This window comes from Cryptotermes secundus, unplaced genomic scaffold (genome assembly GCF_002891405.2).
Source record: "Cryptotermes secundus unplaced genomic scaffold, Csec_1.0 scaffold310, whole genome shotgun sequence".
In the NCBI taxonomy this organism is placed as follows: Eukaryota; Metazoa; Arthropoda; class Insecta; order Blattodea; family Kalotermitidae; genus Cryptotermes; species Cryptotermes secundus.
This window is the reverse complement of record NW_019734354.1, coordinates 561,107-573,597: the sequence shown is the minus strand read 5'-3', so window position 1 is coordinate 573,597 and position 12,491 is coordinate 561,107. Positions and strand designations below refer to the sequence as shown.

Below are 12,491 nucleotides of genomic sequence, written 5' to 3'. Positions count from 1 at the left end.
GACGGGTACGAGGATTTTTATATCAGACTTCCGACTGAGGCGGCTTCATATCCCTGACCATCTCGACTGGCTTGTCATATCTGCCGAGAATCTCTGCACGACAGTTTCTTACAGCTGCAGGCTTATTTCATCTGTTCAGTCCGTCCCGTCTCCTGCCTGTCCACATGCTTGAGATGCCGTCTGTCGATACCCAGCGTATGCTCTTATTGCAGTCGATTCCTGTTTGAAGTTTAGTATTTCCCGTTAGAGAAGAAGCTGATTGGCAACTGTGTTGACTCCATCCATTACGTGCTCTACACACATTCTCTTTGCTACCTCATGGAATTTTCTGAATGTTTGACTGCATTAATAATTCTGCTCAAGCCTTTCTTAACTGAACAAGAACCACATTCGTGTTGCATGCGTAACAAATTTAGCTTGTAAGATCTAAAGTTTTGTGACCATGGTGCATTAGTACAAATGTTATGTTTTTGGGCATTATCCATCGCCTTGTCTCTATCTAAATAAACAGGACGATTTTTAGATAAAGACAAGATCATGGATTAAGCCAAAAAACATAACATTTGTACAAATTTAGCTTGACTTACTTCTTCAGTAGCTGAACACATGGAGACGAGTTATTTTTGAAAACCTGCTGGTCGCTAAACCAGTTCACAACTTACTCTCTCGCATGAAACTCGAAAGTTTGTTACCTTGCTCAGTAGAGCCCGTCACTTGTTCCAGTCCCGAGAAAAACAAAACAATTCCACAATCTCCATCTCCCTGTCTGTATAAGATCTATTTCGACATACTTTCACGAAGGCCTATGTCTTCCAAGTGATTTCTTCTCTTGAGGTATTCCAAACAAAATTATATATGAAAGATTTGAGGTTTTCACGGCTGTGACTATGAATAATTCCGTCTTTGGGAAGTGGCACCGTGTAGATATTGTGTTTACCGACGTTTCGGAGGAATATATCGCCTCCATCTTCAGGGTATAAGAAATCCGCTAGCGACGAACCAGCGTGAATAGGTGGCAGCTTCCTGTTTTCCTCTTCATTCACTCACTCACTAATGGAGCTGATACCTTCTTGAGAAGCCGCCAATTATGCAGCTCCTCAAGAACTTCCCAGCATTCTATGGAGCCCGAAGTTTCATTGCCGTAGTCATAAGAGCTCTCCACTGGTCCCTATCCTTAACCAAATCAATCGAATCCATACCATCCCAACCTATGTCTCTAGGATCCATATTAATATTCTCCACCCACTTGTACCTTGGGCTTGCAAGTTGTCTTTCTCCTTCTGGCTTTCCCACCAATATCCTATATGCATTCTTCTTCTCCACCATTCGTGCTACGTGCCCTGCCCATCTCATCCTTGACTAGATCATTATAATTATACTTTTTCATCTTAAAATAAGTTTACATCTACTCAGTATACATAAATAGAGTAATTAGTAAAAGGGATGGATGTGTGTAATATTGAAGCAGGTATCTTCCTCCGATGATTCTCTGGTGCTTATCTAATGAGATCCTCTGGCCACATTCTGTTTAGTCTTCTTTCTATTGCAGGTTGTTTGAAGAGGTTTCTTATTAGTTGGTTGTTGTTTTGAGTGGTCCGGTTTTTGTGTTTCTCCGCGTATGCTCTGATGTCTGCTGTTACACATGGTATGCTTAGATCATTGTGTAAGGTAGCTTTTGATACGTACTACGTACCAGGGAGCATTAACTAGTTTTCTTAGCTTTTTGGATTGGAACGTTTGGCGAATTTTTGTGTTGGAAGGTTTGCTGCACCCCCATAACTCTGTCCCATTTCTTGCTTGATCAAGACATAGCGTCCTGCCGAAACATACGTGAACTTCTGCTAGGCTATAAGGAGTCATATGACAAGAGAATACGGTACTCTTCACGACACTTATTTGAATATACGCAGTTCTGAAACAAAATATATACACAGTGTGTCCAGGTTCTCTTAGGACTGTGTTCATTAAAAATACAAGACGCGAATTATTTCCAAATTTAATTCTTCTTATTCAAAATAGTCTCCTTCTGAATCAACACATAGCTGGAATCGACTGAAAAGTTTTTGAAAACAGTCACTGTACTCCTTTTGTGGAATCGCATTTAAAAATGCGGTACATTCCCTTTGAATATACTGGATGGTGTCTTGACGGTCTCCTTTCATCGCCAACTTAACTTTTGGGAACAACCAGAAATCTGCTGGAGCAAAGTCTGGTGAATACGGAGGTTGATCAAGGACTGTGATCCCTTTTCTGGCCAAAAAAATCGCACAAGATCTTCGATTTGTGGGGTAGGAAATTGTCGTGAAGGAGCGACCATGAACCTTGTTCTCGATATTCAGGTCGAATTCGAAGGATTCTCGCCCACAAACGATTGATGACTCCAAGAATTCACTGTTTACCTTCTGGCAGAAATTCCTTGTGAATGATTCATTTGGAATCAAAGAAAACGGTTAGCAGTGTCTTTACTCAACTCTTTTGCATGCTCACTTTCTTTGGGGGTTTTTTTTTTGCTCTTCTTTTAGCTCAACCACGTTGCACTCTGCCGTTTTGTGAGAGGCTCGTGTTGAAAACACCATGTCTCGATGTCTCGTCACCAGTAACAATCGATTTTGTAAATTTTGTATCACTTTGGGCCGACCGTAACATGTGTTTGCAGTGTTTCACTCTGGCATGTTTTTCATTGCCTGACAGCGGGTGCGGTACAAACCGCGCACAGACCTTCTGTTTGCCCAAATTCTTGGTCAAAATTTGGTACACAGTACTTTTTGGTATTCCGAAAAGCTTCTCGATGAGTCTTGCAGAAACACATCTGTCTGATGCAAGGATTTCGGTCACTTTTTTCACATTTTCTTCAGTGCTACTTGTTCTCGGCTTTGATGCACGTGGAGCGTCTTCAATGTCCTCCCTGCCGTCACGAAATACAGCATACCATCGAAAAATGTTTCGAGCGACTCAAACAATCACTACCGTACACACTTCTTATCATTTCGTACGCTTCTCCCGCTGTTTTGCGTAACTTCAAACAAAATTTGATGTTGGTTCTCTGAACAACCGCCATTTTCCGACGAGCGTCAGAACAGTACTGTTACATTCAAGGTCAGAACACTTGAGGCAGCGATGCTTGCGCTTTGAAATTATAGACAGCCACAGCTGAAACTTCAAGAATCTTAACGCCACAACTCGCCAACAGATGGCATTGCAGGACAAAATTAAAAAAAAAAAAAAAAAAAAATTTTAACGGATCCTGGACACACCGTATAGTTGCTGGCTCCGCATCTTATTGTCTTTTATTATATAATACACATGTTTTGAGTAATTATACGCATGCAACAATAGAGATACTGTTGGAAGCGGTGTTTTGTACTCGATCCCTGGAAAGCGTTCTAACGAGGGCAATTGAAGCAAGAATAGTTTAGTTGGAAGGGATCCGCCGGTTAGAGAGGACTGGAGCCCGGAAGCAGAGGAATAACCATTGTTAGAAGCCGTTACCATTAAAGCAGACTGCTTTTACCGGTTCTCACTGTCTCTTCGCTTGCAGATTTCTTATATTTTTTTTCTACCCTGAAGATGGAGGCGATACGTTCCTCAGAAACGTCGGTTAACACCACATATACACGGCGCCAAATCCCAGAAGACTGCTTTCTTCATAGTCACAGCCGTGAAATCCTCAAATCTTACAAATTGTTCCTTCTTTCTTACACTCTCACATTCATCCATTGTTCATTTGCCGCATTTGCGACGAATGGACAATACTAGTGCAGTGTAGTAGTTTCAGAGTAGTAAGACACTTGAAAATTGCCATTTAGAGCGGAAACATGCTGTGTTGAAAGTGTAAGCGTAAGAAAGAAGGAACAACTTGTTGCATTGTTGACGGACTGTTTAGAACAATAAACAGTATTAGATATGTTTAAGGTCTTTCATTCTGGTCCGTCACACTAACCAATTAACTAACTAATTAACTAACCAAACTTAAAAAAGTGTCACATTTGACGGAAGGAACTTGATTGTTAAGTATTAGATATCATTGACTTTTTACAGTCCAGATAATGAGATCGTCGTTAAATAAACAACCTAACACAAATGTTAACAGATTACATATAGTAATATGTAATTAATCATGTAATGAAATCATGGAGAAATAAAATGTTCGCCTTTTCAGTTCTCTCGTAGCGATCTTTATATTTGCTTTTACAGTTGTATATAAAAACGTTTAGTTAAGGGGATATGTGGGTATTTAAACACTTTCTGTGCTCACACCCTGTTTCATCCCTTCAAACAGAACCAGCGTCTAAACAGTGTGATCAGTGGGTGGGATATTAATGCCAACAATTCGCTGGCACGATAACAGAAGCCGCCTCCCACGTGAACGAGCGTCATCTTCCTACGTTCATATAGCGTATGGTTATAGCGGTTTGTGACAGCTAACGGTAAACATTCTGAGAGTGGTAAGTGCAGCATTACTAGGGTACACACATTACAAAGCACTGAGCATCACTGAGTCCACAAATTATAATCTTAACAGAAGGCATCCTTTCAAACACACCGGTTACTATGTGACGAATCACCTGCTGTAACATTTAGAGAACCTGAATTTTGTCAACACAATTTATTTATAATGTGACATGTAGACACACTGTCAAGTAACAGCTGTGTAAACAGGCGACAGTACAAGAGCCGTTGCTAGGGAAAAGCTCTGTAGACACGCTGCATCCCCGGCAACGAGTGAACACACAATAATATAATAGACGTTTTCTGTGAGGTCCGTACCAGGGATATATAACGAGTACTGCTAGTTCAGTTGTGACCCTGCGAGTCGTAGGAGGCGACGAAAAGGGAAGCCTCATATCTGAGACAGTAAAATATGGTCGCGAGTCCCAAGGGACTCCGACCCGAGAAAGATCGCTCTGGCAATGGCCAGCAGCATATGCACAAGACAGACCCGTCCTCTCGTCAGAGAGGGCGCCCCACGAAAATGAAACCGTAACTGTCAAACGGTAAAATTAATATCTGGTCATGAGCCCCAGATGGGGCTCGACACCAAGACTTACTGACTGACTGACCGTCAGTCGCAATGTGACTTTGACTTTGACTTTGACAGTTGTGATTTTGCCCGTGTGGAGGCGAGGTCGAATGCCTCCACTGTGACCCTGCGAGTCGTAAGAGGCAACGAAAAGGGAAGTCTCAAATCTGAGACAGTAAAATATGGTCTCGAGTCCCAAGGGACTGAGACCCTAGAAAGACTGCACTGGCAAGGGCCAGCAGCATATACAAAAGGCAGACCCGTCATCTCGTCAGAGAGGGCGCCCCACAGAAACAAGACCGTAAATATCTGGTCATGAGACCCAGCCGAGTCTCGACAAAAAGACTTACTGACTGGCAGACCGTCAGTCGCAATGTGACTTGGACTTGGACAGTTGTGATTTGGCGTAGCAACAGCCGAGGTCATAAAAGGCCAGCTTCAACAAGAGAGCAGTCAGAGGAGAACCCTGCGAGTCATAGGAGGCGACGAAAATGGAAGTCTCAAATCTGAGACAATAATATATGGTCTCGAGTACCAAGGGACTCGGACCAAAGAAAGACTGCGCTGGCAAGACCAGCAGCATATACAAAAGACAGACAAGTCTTCTCGTCAGAGAGGGCGTCATGAGCCCATAATGGGGCTCGACACGAAGACTTATTGAGTGACTGACCGTCAGTCACAATGTGACTTTGACTTTGAGCTGTGATTTTTGCCCATGTAGAGGCAGGTTCGAATATCTTCACCGTGACCCAGCTAGTCGTAAGAGGCGACGAAAAGGGAAGTCTCAAATTTGATACAGTAATATGGTCTCGAGTCCCAAGAGACTCTGACGCGAGAAAAACTGCGCTGGCCATGACCAGCAGCAGCAGTCCTCTCGTGAGAGAGGACGACAATAAAAAACAAGACCATAACTGTCAAACAGTAACAAAGATCTGGTGGCAAGCCCCGGATGGGTGCTTTATGCCAAGACAGACTGGCCGACTGAGACTCAGACTCATATGTGATTTTTAGTCGGCAGATTCAGTTGGGAGTTGCAGTTGTGAGAAGTGAAAAACTGGTAGTTGAAGCCGGGAAAGTTCGGGAACTCAGAGGAAGGGGAACGTCCGTCTTTGAAAGCTGTTACCAAGCAACGGCTAATAAAAATAGGGAAGACTTTATGTGTGCTGTAGTTACAGAGATCTATGTAGTGTGTAACTCAGTGAGACTGCCATAGTTATTTGCAGTTACAAGTGAGTCAAGTAAACCCGATTCCCAAATCAAATCAAATAACAATAATTTAAATATTTTAAATATTCAGCTGTTATTTCCTTAAAGAACAGTAATCGGTCTACCTTTCTAATGGGCAGACATTGTGATTCTACTAATGTAGTGTAGCGTGTAGAGCAGTTGCTATGCAACGACGGCGAGATGGGCAGATATACCAGGGCCATTTCTCGGAAGCGGCTCGGGAAACACGTTCCCTTTGCGAGGCAGCAGATTTTTAATAATGCAACAGTTGTATTACAACAATGGAAGAACTGTTTTCTACGTGGTCCGTGCCGAGGTATTACAAGCAACGGACAAAGTTAGAGCTTTTTTTATTGCTAGTGGGGTGGGACTAAGTTCCTTGTACTGCGGCCACTTCTGGAAGTTAGAGCGTAGTCAGTTCTGTAAGGGAGTCTGTGAAGAAAGGACTTGAGACGGAGGCAGAGGAGTAGTCATTGTTAGAACCATTACTAAGAAACATCTAGTAATGGTCTAAGAACACTAGACAGTGTGTTCTAGTGGACAGTAAGTGGTGGCAATAACGATAGTATTATAGTTATTTGTAGTTAATGACAGGTAAATGGTCAATAAATCTATTCACCAATCAAAACCCCGTTTATAATGACCCCTACATGTGACAATAGGAACACTTATTGAATGTTCCTTGGATGCATTTCAGGTTCATATCTGGTCTAGTGAAGACACTGCTCAACTGCTTTCCCTCGCTAGTCACAGAGCTTTGCACTTTCCAGCGCTTTATCTTCTTCACTTCCCAACACTGTACCTTCTGTTCAGCCTGCCTTTACCTGTAGGACAATCGGGCTCAGACTGTCGACCTCTAAAGCTGGAGATTTTCAAATAATCTTCTCCCCGTGATAAGTGTGGTGTCTCTATTTACCATACATTCACATTAACTTATTTCTCGCCTTCAGGCATCAAGGCTGTGCTTACTACGTGTTACCAATGCTTGGACAGCTCATCTCTCCCACTGATCCCGTACGATCCGTCACTTGGTTCTGTGGCGTCCTCGAGGGCATAGCATATTTTAACGTTCCCTTCTTTCTATAAAAATGTCGGTGAGTCTTCTCTAAAAAATTAAGGAAATTTTATTTAATATTTCAGTTGATTTCACTTGACACTTAATAAAAGCAAATCTCCTGCAACCCGTTTTTAAACAACGTCGGTCTGACAACACTGAATTAAATTTCCTCAGTCCTATGCAATAATATTTTGCACAAAAGAATTTTTCTTTAGATATTATACTCAGATGAGATACAATGGCAACAGAGTGTTTGTAATTTTTTCACTTGCTTCTAACTAGTTAAATTGACAGTTCAGTCGGCTGGACTCCAGGTCTGAGCTGTGCTTAATTGGTGCTATAAGGTAGAAACTCCGTGTATGGAAATCGTTTTTTTGAATACTTTGTAGTTAAAATTTCAAGCATATATTGTTTATGACAAAGTTTGAACGAACACACACCTAGAAAATAATACACATGGTTGATCAAGAAAAAACGACCGAAATATTAAAAAATTTTTACGCTACACTAATTATATAAAAATTGCAACCACACATAGACAAGAAAGAAAGAAATGCTATTAGAACATTTGTACTCTGAGTGTAATAATTTCAGTAAATTACTACACAGAATTATTTGAAGTGAACCAACAATGACAGAGTTCGTAAAAAACGGAAAATAAATTGCTGTAATGACCCCACTAGCTGCTTTAGCCGTGAATTCAAAGAAGCATCGCTCCACTTCTGATACAGAACAACACACTGTCACAGTCCTGGTCTAGGCTAATTTTGAAACTGAGCTCAGGGAAGTGTGAATTGTTTTACTGCGTTGTTGCTCTCCAAACGGCTTATTTTTTGTTTCAGTCATTCATAAAAGTGTGGAATTTCGATTTGAGTGTCATGTACAGTCAGGGTAATGCTTTGTTAAACGGATACAAAATAAAATAATCTCATCTCAAAATCTATTAGGGTAGATGTCTAACCAAAACTGCCTTCGATAATGCTGGAGTTCAGAGAGAGATTACCTCCGTATTGTGACGCATACACTCATTGCTAGGCAACAATCAGTAAAGAAATTCCGCGACAACGAATACGCAACAATAGACGATATGCACTGCTAGGTATTGGCTGTGTTTTTTGCGTGGTCCGACCCGAGGTTATATAACGAGAAACCAATAATAACTGATAGTTTCGCCCGTGTGGAGGAGGAGTCGAATACTTCCACCGTGACCCTGCGAGTCGTAGGAGGCGACGAAAAGGGAAGTCTAAAATGTGAGACAGTATTATATGGCCGGAAGCCCCAAGAGACTCTGACCTGAGAAAAAAATTGCGCTGGCAAGGACAAGCAGCATGTACAAAAGACAGACCCGTCCTCTCGTCAGAGAGGGCGCTACACAAAAACAAGACAGTAACTGTCAAACAGTAATAAATATTTGCTCATGAGCCCCAGATGAGGCTCGACACCAAGACTTACTGACTGACCGTCAGTCGCAGTGTGACACTGACTTTGACTTTGAACTGACAGTTCAGTTGGAGGAGCAATGTGGTCAGAAGTCGAGAGTGTCCGGTAGAAGATAGAGATTTGTGAAATATTGTAACAAGTTGTATAAAGGTTCAATAAATTCGATCATCAAATCCAAACCCCGTTTTATAATTCAAGGAATTCCCCAATATGTGAGAGTATTATGCCTTCATAGTTTACACGTGCAGCAGAGAATGTATAATTATGACTGTTTTTGCACACAGTTCTTCAGAACTTTGCTTTCAGCACCCTATTACTGTCGCAGCAGGAGAAGGAAATTGTGCAGCAACGCGGTTTCCTTTTTGCTTGCTGTTTCCCTGTTTGCTTGCTCAACTTATATTTCGATCCTTAAGATGGAGGTAATACATTCCTCCGAGACGTCGAAAAACGCATACCAGACTACAGTGCATCAAGTCCCACTTGACTGTAATTCCAGTCTTCGTAGACTCAATTGTGAGAACTTCATATCGCACATAAATCTCCAGAAGTCTGTGACGAGGGGATGGGCTTGTCGTTTATAATTGCTGTTGGCCCTCGACAGCGCATTCAGTCTCAGGTGCGAGTCCCACGCGACTCATGACCATAATTTACTGTCTCAGTTTCGAGATTCCCCCAACCTGGTGGACCAAGTTCCCGTATTTATATCTCCCAGGATCAGGGTAATCCTCATTATATAGTCAGGGCGAACCTACAGAAAACACCTTTTTCATCGTAACTCCAACAATTCCTCTATTATCATAGAGGCGTGCCTACCTCGCCGTTGCGTAGAAACGGCAGTTCTATTATTGTTTGCATATTCTTTGCCGCGGGAGTGCGTTTACCGAGACTTTGCCTAGCAATGGTTGTCTGCTCTGGCTCCACTATTCCGACTTTCAGGTGTCGTCTCAAAATGCATGTTTTGCCGATTTCGTGAAAGTTGCTATTAATTGTTCAATATAAATTTAAAGGAACCAGAATGTATATACAGGAGAACCAATTGAAGACATAGGGATATTTCTTCCACAGTGTTTCCTACTCAGGCAGTGCTGTAACCTAAATCTCCGTGAAGCCAAAGCCACAGGAGCGTTTTCTTCTCTTTTTGCCTCCAGTGCGCGGAGCTGAAAGTGACAAGTGGAATGCAACCCACAGAGACGAAGGCGCGTGGCCAAGTAGACCTAAAGAACCCAGACGTGTTTCCTACCGTGTGGCGCTCCCCGCAAGTCTCCCGTACTCCTACACGTCGGGCTCCACTTTAGTTACCGACATTTTGTCTCAGGCTAACGTCCCTACATTCAGCCTTGCAGTATAAAGTATATTACATACAGTGAAGTACTGATAAACGCACTGATGGACATTTAATAGAATTCGAATCATTTTCCGGGTGACTCTTCAATCATGTATACAGTAATTTATGAGGAATTTTATTTTCTAGCATATTTCCCGGATTAAAGGCTGGTTTAACCATTTATTTCTATCTTCTGTTTTCGACCTAAAAGTTACAAGAAATGTCGGCTACGAAAACCGTCTTCATAAAGTTTGTTTGTTGCTGTGTCAGGAAATGAACTGCCCACAGACATGAATATTTTTGAAGAAAGCAGTCTTCTGGGATTTGGCACCGTGTATATGTGGTGTTAACCGACGTTTCTGAGGAACGTATCGCCTCCATCTTCAGGGTAGAAGAAAAAATTTAAGAAATCTGCAAGGGATGAGACCGTGAGAACCGGTAAAAGCAGACGTGCCAAATTCCAGAAGACTGCTTTCTTCATAGTCACCGCCGTGAAAGCCTCAAATCTTACATGAATATTTTCCTTGCGACTACCGCGCCACATTGACTCATATCCATAATTTTCACGTTTACTCACGGAAGGCAACAAAAATAATCTCTCATTTGGCATTTGTTCGAAGGTAATAGGCAAAGCGGCTGATCACAATGGCCAATCGATTTCCCCAAAATTTTGTGTTGACTGTTCCGTACTCAGATTTGCGTGAGGAATCTCTGACCTTGTGCTTCAGGTGTCGTCTTCAAGGAAGAGGAAGCAAAGATAATCAATGTACACGTAACAAAATTAATCGCCCTATACAGGCATTAGATAGTAACAGACAGGATTATGTACATTAAAGAGAATTACTACTAATCTATCAATCTATGACTCTACAGCCGCGTGTTCGGTTTCTTAATCTATACACAGTCGGTAGGATCAGCCCGTCCCAAGGCCGCTGCCTACACGCAGAAAAACACAAGCATAGGAAAAAAGCAAACAGGCATCCATTCCTCGAGTGGGATCCGAACCCACGATCCCAGTTTTCGAGCCGGGGAAGACGGTTTATGCCAGACCGCGCGGCCACTGTGACTTATATATCTTTATGAAAAGGGAAACAGCTAATAGAAGCAACAAAGCGGCAGTTTCTATAGCCTCTTCGGGATATCTGCGGACATGCATTAGAGAGAAAAAGAAAATATGAAATACGGAGGCACAGTCTGCCTGAAAACAAGTCAACGTGAGAACAAAAGGCAGCAGACAATATGCAGAATCTCATCAAATGAGCAGACAGACAGGTAAACATGCAGGCGTGGGACACGGAGCAGGACAGGAGCAGGTAGGACAGCAACTAGTGGATATACATATGAGTGTTTAGTTAAAAGTGGTATGTTTAAAGGAGTCTGGTGTATTTACAGATGGAGAACTCCCTTTTCAATTCACACACTACACAGCATAAGTGTAAATAAGATTGTTGAAATGTGAACTTCTATTGATCATGCAATCGCATGATATGAACAGGCAAATCAAACCGCTCCAGCATTTACATGGCTGTATAGTATGACTTTCCGCATGAATAACATGTAAGACCTTTGTGAATATATATATATTTGACCCACAGCTTGCATCTGATGACTTGTTCATTAGTTTCTCTTCAAATACATATTTGTGATGAAGAAACGTAATTATATATTTGGAGGTAGCAGAATATGTACGTATATAGAGCATAGAACTTCCATCGTTGTCCATTCAGTGAGACCATCGGTTTCTGATGTATTCAACTGTACAAGACCAGCCCCCACCCCCCGGGTCCGTAAAAATCATTAACCGGTTCGTGTTTGTAATGAAGATGGGGTGTGGTACCAAAATGCAGGAACTGGACGTGTTTACGTTTTGTTTACATGGGCTTCACGCTTCAGAGAACTAATTATTTTCAAATTATCTATTAATTTTATGTTAATACAGACTGAAATTTAAAATTGCACCTAAGAAGCCTGCCATTGGACAAGGTTATTCTTACTGCACTCCTGCAGCTATTTTATTTTACACTGGCATTCTCTCTCCGCCTTACTGCCTCCTCCCCTTGTTTCGGAACAAAATGTCTCTCTGGGCGCGTTTCTAACCCCGCGGAGTGCTTACTAATTTCGTGCAATCTGTCCGTCCGCCTGTACGCACGAAACTTGACGGACTTCTGTAAATTTGACAGTGGAGACTGTCGAGCCAATTCAATGATATTTTAGATCAGGAAGTTTTAACGACTAGGAATATTATATTTTAGTGTCTTATTGCGCCTGCGAAATTTCTTTATTTTGTTCCTCCACCACAATGAGAAATATGGATACAGCATACTTTCATCGGTTTTTTTATATATTTCGGTTCGTTGAGCCACCATCAGGTATTTTGATTTCTTCACACACATCTATATTGTTCTGCTGCTATTCCCACATCG

The 12,491-nt window shown here is 42.0% G+C and overlaps 1 protein-coding gene across 5 annotated transcripts in view; it reads left to right on the top strand.

Annotated features, from left to right (window-relative positions):
• The window catches only part of LOC111868839 (agrin), a 922,237-nt gene that overhangs the window by 619,141 nt on the left and 290,605 nt on the right, over positions 1-12,491 (top strand). The window lies entirely within an intron of this gene.